At 41.9% G+C, this 10,449-nt stretch overlaps 1 long non-coding RNA gene across 1 annotated transcript; it reads right to left on the bottom strand.

Moving 5' to 3' along the window:
- Positions 1 to 7,330: 7,330 nt before the first annotated feature.
- LOC146882070 (uncharacterized) lies at positions 7,331 to 8,888 on the bottom strand. Its single transcript, XR_014985149.1, has 3 exons — positions 8,775 to 8,888; positions 8,534 to 8,612; positions 7,331 to 7,461 (listed from the first exon to the last, which is right to left on the bottom strand). It is a non-coding gene; the product is annotated as an uncharacterized LOC146882070 (long non-coding RNA).
- Between the last annotated feature and the right edge of the window lie 1,561 nt (positions 8,889 to 10,449).

Genomic DNA, 10,449 nt, shown 5'->3' with positions numbered 1-10,449 from the left:
TTAGAGACAGATGATGTCCAGTTCAGGGATGATCTGACTCTGGACGTGAGACCAGTAAGCATAGTGGACTCTCAGGTCAAGAATCTGAGAGGGAAGAAGATCCGGACGGTAAAGGTTCTTTGGGATGAGGCAACACAAGAAGCAACATGGGAAATGGAGGACCTCATGAAGGAATCATATCCACAATTATTTCCTGGTAAGTAAAATTTTCGAGGACGAAAATTCTTTTGAGTTGGGAGTAATGTGAGATCCAAGAAATTCATAAAAATTAATAATTAATAGAGTATAAGAAATGAGGGGTTGAGACTACCATAAGAGAGTTCTTTGATAAATCCTAGACAAAGAACATGAATTAGTTTGGTGGTTGTGCATGAACTTGGTAGTTGGGAGGTCATGGGTTCGAACCTTGGGTTAAAGGAAAGGGATTTTATCTATATTTTGTTTTTGCCAAGTGATGGAAAATCTGAAAAACTATAGGAATTCCATGAGAAAACAGAGGGGCGTCAGTTTAGGTGCACTAAACAAGAGTAATGGTTATAAAACTTAAAAAAATAAATTTAATTCGTTTTCTCTTTTAATTTATTAAATTGGGCTGAGTTTGGGAGGGGGAAAGGAGTGTGTGAGAAGGCCAAGAGTGAAAGTGAGTGATAGCAAAGGAAAACAGAGAAGAGATTGGGAATTTTCGTGCTCTAGGGGGAGTGAGTGAGGGTTGAAGGAATTGAAGAAGATACCTATAGAGGGGGCCTTGGACAACAACCACAATTCATTAAATTTCAATTGGAGCGAGGATCAGAGGTAAGGGGAGCTGTTCATGTTTGTTAATCGTATTTTTACTGTTCTGGAATGATTCTGTGGCTTGACAGTTGCATGTTTATCGTTTTCGCGTTGAAATTGTAAATTCTGGAAAAATTACCCGAACCGCCTGGCGGCTAAGAGTGTTCCGCCAGGCGACGCAACATTTTATAGTGTTATCTGGGTTCTGTGATGAATCGCCTGGCGGCCATGGTGGACCCGCCAGGCGGCACGCACTGGAGCTGCACAATTTGACCTGTTTTTATTGTTTTTGGAATATGCTTGGACTGTTGCACTTGTATGATATAGGTAATACGTCATTGATGTGATTAGGAATTGGTGTATGAGAATCTGATGGGTATGGAGTTGGGTGCAAACCCATGATACCTATGGAGTGCGTGTGATTGCTATTGTGCTATGTGTAAAGCGGCAATATGATAATAAGAAGCTTTAAATCAATTTGTATAAAAATCGAATAGTGCGTGTTGATTGTATGGAATACATGAATTGAATCTGGGCTGAGGGATTTAATTGGGAAACACTAGGGATAATAGATTTTGCAGAGGCGAGGGAACCTGAATAGGTTCTGGAAAACACTAATACACCGCCCGGCGGTACCTGGTGTACCGCCAGGCGATTTTGGGCAGCCAGCAGCGGTTGGCATGACCAGTGGGATTGGAGTGTGCAGTGGAGAATCACAAATTTAAGTATGGGTGTTGGGGAAAATGATTTTGAATTTAAAATGGGGGTACTTGGGTGGTGTGAGAGTTATCTAGTGGGATGGGTTGATGCATGTACTATATTATGGGGATTTGAGATACTTAGATGAGTATCCTGGCAGGACTGTTTTGGTGCCATTGTATGCGTGTCCAAAATGCTAATATGAAGTTGTGTTTCTATGAATTTGTATGATACATTGATAATGGTTAAAGTGTCATAGTAAGTTGATGTAGAGCATGTAAATATTTTGGGTGGTGAGTATCATTATAAACTATCTGTTGGGAATGTAGGATATGAAAGCAGTGTCCTTGTAAAGTAATGAGGTAAGGCTGATTATGGTATGAGGGCATAGTACCGCATGTATAAGCTGGGGACTGATTTGTGTATGTTTAACTTCCAGTGTTCATGAATGAGTGTTTACTTGGTTGAATGCTTGTGAGTTGGATGAGTTGATGATTGTAGAATCGTAAATATTGGTAACTAGATCTGGATGTGAAACTGAATGTTTGCATGTGTTTGGAAATCCCTGAATGTGCTAAACCAGTAGAAGAGAAACTCCACTGGTGTGACGCCTGGCGGTAGAAAGAGCTCCGCCAGGCGGTAAGCCACGTGACAGAGAGGATTGTGAGGACAGGCGCCCAGCGGTAGAAATACACCGCCAGGCGGCCTGAAGCGGGTTTCGCCTAGCGGTCTCGGGTGAGGCGCCAGGCGGGAGTGCAGTGGTAAGGGTTCTTTGCAGATGGATTTGCAGGGACGTTTTCTTTCCTTTTCTCAGAAGCTTGGTTAGGGATATGCTGGATTAGTTACGAGCGGGGAGGTTCGTAACGGAGATTGAGATGCGTGATTGATGCGGGCGGGGAGGTCCGTATCTGTTGTACTCTTGTGTGGGGATACGAGCGGGGAGGTTCGTGTGTTCCGTGCTCACACTTGAGGCTACTATGAGCGGGGAGGTTCATAGTAGGTGTTCACGCATGTTGGACTACGAGCGGGAAGGTTCGTAGAGTTGGACTACGGGCGGGGAGGCCGTAGAGTTGGACCACGAGCGGGCAGGTTCGTGGGAGCATGATAATCCCTAAGGACCAAGGTTGTGTATGGATCTTTCTCATATAGGTTATGAGGTTGGAGTATAATGTTATAGGAAAGTAATTAACCTAAAATTGACTAAGTGGGAATGGGTGAGGGTCATTTCTTATTATTTTATTGTTTGTATTATTTTTCTTTTCAGCTCACCCTTGTTTGTTTGTGTGTTTGTGTTTGGCGATGATCACGTGACTTGTTACGTGGGAGCAGATGTGAATTCAGGTGATCATGCTGATGCTTAGCAACTGAGCGGGGATACCGATGGGGGATTTACTTTATGCTATGCTCTCCTACTTTTTGTAATAGACTTTATGATGTTTTATCCGTTATGAACTTGTAATAAAGATGAGACAATACGAATGGATTATAGCGAGACAAGTTTGAAATTTCCCGCGCTTGGGAATTTATTGAAATGACTGATTTTCTTAAAGTATATTTTATGAAAAATCAATTTTATCTAGTAATATCCCTCTGGGGTGTTACAGAAATGATTAACAAAACATGGGTTAATAATATATAATAAGATAACATGATAAAAGTAGTTTTTAATAAAAAATATAAGTATAACATTTATATAAATAATAAATTTGGTCTCAAATTGGAGAGACAATATTGTTCTATTTTGAAAAAAAGTAATGATTAACAAAACATGAGTTAATAAAATACAATATTGTAATATATAGAAAGTTATTTTTAATAAAAAATATTATTATAAAATTTATACAAATAATAAATTTGGTATCAAATTAGAGAAATACAATATTGCTCTATTTTGAAAAAAAAAATTGGGACAAAATAAAATAAAAAAGATATAAACAAGGACTAAATTCAATCAAAAAAACATATATAAGGACTGAATTAAAATCAAGACAATGACAATGACAATGACACTTGATAGTGACACACTGGCACATGGCATTGCTATGCTGCGTGGCACTAACACTGCCACATGTCCACTAGGAACTTGACATGTCGCAACAAAATTTTTTGCAAAAATAATTTAACAAATTAAAAAATATCAAGAAAATCATAGATTGAAACGTGACATATCGTTAATGTTGTTAGACATTTTTTTCTTAAAGGGACACAAATTGAGACATTTTTTCAACAGTTGGGACGCAATTGAAACTTTTTAAAAACGGGAATTAAGTTGAAACACTACTACCAAAGTGGTGATCATCTTAGTAATTACGCCAACATAAAACTAATAAAACATTTATAATTAATTAATTATTTAAAAATAAAAATGTGACATTAAAAACTAATAATTAATGATTAACATTATTATTGTTCTTGCAGGGTTGAAATATGCCAACAACTGGTCTCCACAAAAAACACTTTTAATCTTTTCCACTAATGTAAGTTTGAGATGTATCCTTCAAATCACTAGTGCAACATTAGAAAAGATCTCTCCAACGTCACAACGAGTAGGGCACCTATAAAGACACTCCGATGCTTATATGTGTAAGATAATAAGAATCAATATGTTATAATCACCTTGTAAACAATGTTATTTATAATAGTTTTATGGGTTTTTACTTGGATGGGCCTATGTCGCCTAGGTACCTTTCTTAGGTAGCTTAGGATTTTTCTAATCCATCTCATGTCCTAAGCCTTTTATCGGTCACACAAACCTTTTTTTAGGCATTCAATAGAGTTGAGATACGTACTACTGCTATGACCGAGATATTTCTACCAATATATGTTATCATGGTTCGACAAACTACTATTGTCAAGATGCATGCATTGACATAGTGTCATTCTGGGTTTACGATACTGTCTCTAGAGGTGTCAATTTGGCCCAATCCACAGGGCTTGGCCCTGGTCCACGTGGGCTAGGGCAAAAAAAGTCCACATTGAAAAAAAGCCCCCATCAAAGAAGCCCACAGGGTCAAAAACCCCCACAAAAGCCTTGTGGGTCAGGGCTAACCCATGGGCTTTCATCTTCAACACGAAAAATATATTATTTTTTAAAATATATTATTATATGTAGGACAGGCCCAACGAACCAGACAAACACGACGACCCCAATAGGCCAGACAACCCGATGACTCGAACGGCCCCAACGAAACGGACGGGCCCAACGACTAGGACGGGCACATAGACCCTGACGGGCCTGGCGAGCTGGACATACCCGACGAGTGGATGAACCAAATGACCCGGACGAGCCCGACGACCCAAACGGGCCCAACGACCTGGACTGGCCATACGACCTGGACGAACCCGACGACTCGAATGGGCCCAACAACCTAAACAGACCCAAAAACAAGGACAGGCCCGATGACCTAGACGGGCCCGACGACCCGGACGAGCCTGACGACTGCAACTAGCCCGATAACCAGGACGGACCCGAAGACCTAGACAGGCCTGTAGATACGGACGAGCATGACAACCCGGACAGGCTTGACGACCAGGACGAGCTCGACGACCCGGACGAGCTGACTACCCAAACGGGTCCAATGACCTGAACGAGCCCGACGACCCAGACGACCCGACGACCTGAACGAGCCTGACGATTAGGCCGGGCCGACGACCCAAACGGGCTCGACGACCTAGACAGGCCAAACGACTCGGACAGACCTGACGACTCGAACGGGCCCAACAACCTAAACAGACCCGAAAACCAGCACGAACCCGATGACCTAGACAGGCCCAACGACCTGGACGGGCCTGACGAATGTGACGGGCCCGACGACCTAGACGGGCCCAACGACCTGGACGGGCCTAACGATTACGACAGGCCCGACGACCTAGACAGGCATAATGATACAGACGGGCCTGACGACCTGGATGGTTAACTACCCCAACGGGTCCGATGACCTGGACGGGCCCGTCTTGGTCGTCGGGCATGACGACTTGGACAGGCCCGACGACCCTGAAGAGTCCGACGACTCGGACGGGCTCGACGAATTCGACGGGTCTGAAACATAAACGAACCAAAAAAACTAGGACGGACCTGACGACCTAGACAAGCCCGATGATAGGACGAGCCCAACGACCTGGATGGGCCTGGCAACCTGGACGGGCCTGATGACCTGGACGGGCCGCCTACCCAAACGGGGCCGATGACCTGGACGAGCCCGACGACCAAGACGGGCCCGATGACCAGGAAGGGCACGACGACTTGGATGGGCCCGACGACCTTGAGGAGTCCGACGACTCAGACGAGCCCGACGACCCGAACGGACTCGACGACCGAGACGGACCCGACTACCCAAACGGGTCCGATGACCTGGATGAGCTTAACGACCAAGGCGGACCCGACGACCCAGACGAGCTCGACGACTATGATGGACCTGAGGTCCCGGACGGACTCAACGACCAATTCGTCAGGCTCGTCTTGGTCGTCGGGCTCGTTCGGGTCATCGAGCCCGTTTGGGTAGTTGGCCCCTCTGGGTCGTCAGGTCCGTTCGGGTTGTCAGGCCTGTCCGGGTCATCAGGCCCTTTTGAGTTAGGCTCATCTCGATCGTCGGGCCATCCGGGTCGTCGGGCTTGTCTGGGTCGTCGGGCTCGTCCGATTCGTCGGGCCCGTCTGGGTCGTCGGGCTCCTCCGAGTCTTCGGGCCCATTTGGGTAGTCGGGCCGGTTTGGGTCGTCAGACATGTTTAGGTCTTCAAACTCGTCCAATTTGTTGGGCTGTTTGGGTCTTCGGGGCCCGTCCGATTTTTGATCCTGTTTGGAGCTTCGGACTTGTCTGGGTGATTGGACATGTTTGGCTCGTCGGGCTTGTTTGGGTCTTCAGACCCGTCCGACTCGCTTGACTTGATCTTTGACTTTGGCTTAATGTACTATTATTTGGGGGGTCTAACCCACTTTAGCTCTAGCCCTAACCCACTAAAGAGGAGGATTTGGAGGCTAGGGCTTTTTTTTGGCCCCCTCATTTGGGGGCCCCCTAAAAGGGGCTTTATGAAAAGTGGGTCAGGATTGGCCCATGGATTAGGGGCCAAATCGACACCTCTAACTGCCTCAGTCATGTATAACAATTGATACAAATTCGAAATTTAAAATTGATCTCACTAAAAAAAAATCTAAATCTTAGTTTTGGTTTTCAATAATAAATTTATCTTATTTGTGGCATTAGTTCTACCATTTCTTGAACAAGGCTAAATTCATTTTTTTAGAAAAATATATGAAAGTTTCATTATATAAAAGTAAGAAAGTCTCGAGTAAGCAATTTCCCACAAAAATTAAGGTTGCTTTTATAAATACATTGAATAAATAAATAGATTAGAAAATACAAAAAGGTTTTAAACAACAATAAAATACTAATAAGTACAATTTCGAAAAGTAACATTGAAAAGTTGATCATAATTAGCATTATTATAATTAGGTAATGAAAAAGTGATATTTTAAATTAAATTATTTTCATATTTTAAAATTAAACTCCCTTATTCTTTTTGTGATATGTCACAATTTTTCTTAAGCCCAGATATAAAATTTTCTTATTTTTTTCTCCATTAGCCTTAGTAGTTAGTCCTTTAACTTTCCCTACATCAGTGTTAAATGTCATAAATATTTTCTTCAGAATTAAAACAAATTTCATATGAATTTAATTGAGAGGGTTTTAATAAATTAATTAAATAATTAAAATTTTAAGTCATTACTGTAACATCTCAATTTCAGCAGCTTAAAACTAATAAAAATAGGGAGTTTCATCATAGTTCCAAAATAGATAATCCAGTGTACCCAATATATTAGTACAGTCTTACAAAAGGTATGACTATAAAAAATATATCACTTATACACTTAAACTAAACTAATAAACTCTGTACTACTGACCACTGCTAAAGCTCCCACTGGAAACCTCCTCTTCAACACTAACACGATGGCTCTTCATCCTCCAGAAGTGCCTTTGACACTGCAACCACATCTGCTCCCACCGAATAGGTGATCATCGCAAAAGGAAACATACAACACAAGACAGGAACACAAAAAGCAAGGGTAAGCTAATCTGATTAAGGAATCATGCAGTTCAATTATAAACAGAAACCACACAATCTTTTTCATTATCACCAGAATCATATAGACCACCACAACACATTTACATGACTCTAGACTCAATATCCGGATTATGTAAGCGACATCGGATCTCTTGGTGGCTTGCACCTGCGATGGTTCCCAAACTCTGCAGAATTTGGACACAAGGGGTTATCACCCAACTACTCCCAAGGTAAGTCCCATCACCTCTATGGCGGATCGGGTCCATAGACCAGGACCTCCTGCTACTCCCCCCGACGTAATCCATCATACTCTACATGAGTCTTAATGGTTACTAGGAGCGTCAGGATACCAACCAAAACTGAGTCCTTATGTCCTTACATACACTAAAACATTCCTCTTAGAATTTCCCTTGAAATCCTAGTTCAACCACTTCTTCTCATATTCCAACTTCATGCAATATCACCGCACATATTACCAGTCATAACAATTCATGCATATCATAACTAAGTTCATATTTTAACATTCAAACATAGCTTCATCCATTAGAAACAGAAATAACACTCAGTTGCAGAGGTTCTCGCCCAAGCTAGAAGGTCTCGCCCAGGCGAAAAGGGCTCTCTCGCTTAGGCGAGTCATTCTCGCTTAAGCGAGGCTCGAAACAGAGAACAACCCAAACTCTGGGCGAATTCTCGCTCAGGCTAAGTTGTCTCGCTTAGACGAGAGTGACTCTCGCTCAAGCGAGACTGGCTCGCCTAGGCGAGATCTCGCGCAGAAATAGGGGATGAGTTTCTGGTGTTTTCGCTCAGGCGAGAGCTGCTCGCTTAGGCGAAAATACCAGATTCCCAATCTGTTCTCACATGCAACAGTAAAGAAATCTAGCACAATCCAAGCATACACTCAATTACACAGTTCAAGCACTCATACAACAATCAATAATGCAATTCAAAGTCATCAGAATGATTTCTATACGAAATTAAAGTAAAACAGTTAGCTTCCCTTACCTGTTATCCTGTTTAGACAACTTTATAAACGTCAACGCCTTAAAAACGTCAACACCTCTAACTCCACAGGATGCTCTATCTACACATAGAAACATCACAAGAACGATCAGGACATACCGTTATGATCACTGATCAATAGAGACTCATACTGATGATTAAAACGTCGCATGCAAGCGGAAGAGGGCCTGCATGCAACAGAAAACAGAAAAAGACTAAAATAAAGAGCGAAAACTCAACTTACGCGAACGGAGAAACTGATCGGTCCAATTTGAAGAGCTCGCCGAGAGGATCAATCCTACGGTCTCGGTTCTTCAATCAGACGACCAGAGAGACAGAACCTCTAGAGAGAAGTCAGAGAACTCTAAAAAAGTGGTTTCTAGAGAGATGTTGTGTTTTAAAATACTGAAACTCGTTTATAACAATTCTATTTATACTAAAGCCTTTTAATATTAAAATATTTGAGTCTCACTATTTTTAAACCACTATCACTTTTAAAACGCCATTTTCTAGGGTCTTACATTCTCCCCAACAAGAAAAATTTTCGTCCACGAAAATTCACTCGTCAGATAGAAAGAAAACCATGCTCTCCTCATGTTCTCTACAACAACCACCTAGACATGACGGACTTAACGATTACAACACCTGAACGTACTGAAAACTCTACCTCTGTGCTAAGCGATATATGTTTAATAGTGTAGATTGGATTGGTCACTACTCTTAAAGCAACCCTCCACCTTGCACCTTAAAACTTGAATGATCATTTACACCTAACCAACCCACTTATGTCTGATATGCTGACCCACCTTCCATATGTTCTCCATTACTTCTAGTAGGTGTTTACCAAAATTTTAAAGATTTACAACCGATTTCAACCTAAAACGCGATTGTTATCACTTCTCATTATCTAGTTTCTTCCTTGAGGTACTACTAATCTGACTTGGTCACACACAACTTCATAACATTCTTGACCACCCTATCCACCACCATCCTCATGACATCATGCTTCTCATACTGACTTTGACTAGGGCATCAGAGTCCATAATAATGCTATCCCATTTCCAGAGTAGACCCTTCACTTGCGGCAACAACGACCCCAAATTCTGACACTTTCTCATCATTTATTAAACCACTAATCTTCAACCATCTCTCCACCAATTCTTACTCTTCATTGTCGAACCAACCACTGCAATTCTCTTTCTGCTTAAAACACATACTAGCACTTTTCCGCTTCTAAGGTGATAACACAACTCAAAACCATAGCTCGATTTCTCTCTCTCATTTCCTATCCATCTCCCTCTATGCAACTCCATACTTCTAACTGTTGATGATCACTAAACATCTTTAACAAATCTTCATAACACTGACACATGTGTTATTTTAGAGAACTCACTACCACGTTAACCACCAGGTCATGAGTACGATACCTCCTTTTCTCCTGTATTCCCACTATTGATAAGTATATCCCACCATTATTCCGCTGCGTCACTCTGATCAACAACCATTTTTCACCTCTGATGTGTTTAGCCATAAAAGACCGCAAAGAATAATCAATCATTGAAGCGCCGATCATGTTTTTCTTCAACGTCTTGACGACTCTCTTCACACTTGAGAAACTTGTCGCGAAACCTTGATAATAACTTGCTTGTAAAACCTTACTTAAAGTCACTTTTAGAATTTCCTTTCCCTTAACACATTTTCCAATGATCTTAACCACTTACGATCATAGATCTTAACATATAATTACTTCTCTTTCCAAACTTTGTTAGACTAGATTACTAACGATGATACACTGCGATTAAACCATTGCTTTTCTAAGGACTCCTCCACCTGTTGTCTTGACTCCACACTTTTAGCAAAACCATCCAATGAAAGCTATTGATACTGATTACGTTTCAGATATCAGTGCCACAATGAAT

This window comes from Vigna unguiculata, chromosome 10, assembly GCF_037176805.1.
Source record: "Vigna unguiculata cultivar grain cowpea cultivar isolate G323 ecotype 2 chromosome 10, ASM3717680v1, whole genome shotgun sequence".
NCBI lineage: Eukaryota > Viridiplantae > Streptophyta > Magnoliopsida > Fabales > Fabaceae > Vigna > Vigna unguiculata.
Note: the sequence above shows the minus strand (reverse complement) of the source record. Positions and strands in the feature narration are given on the sequence as shown.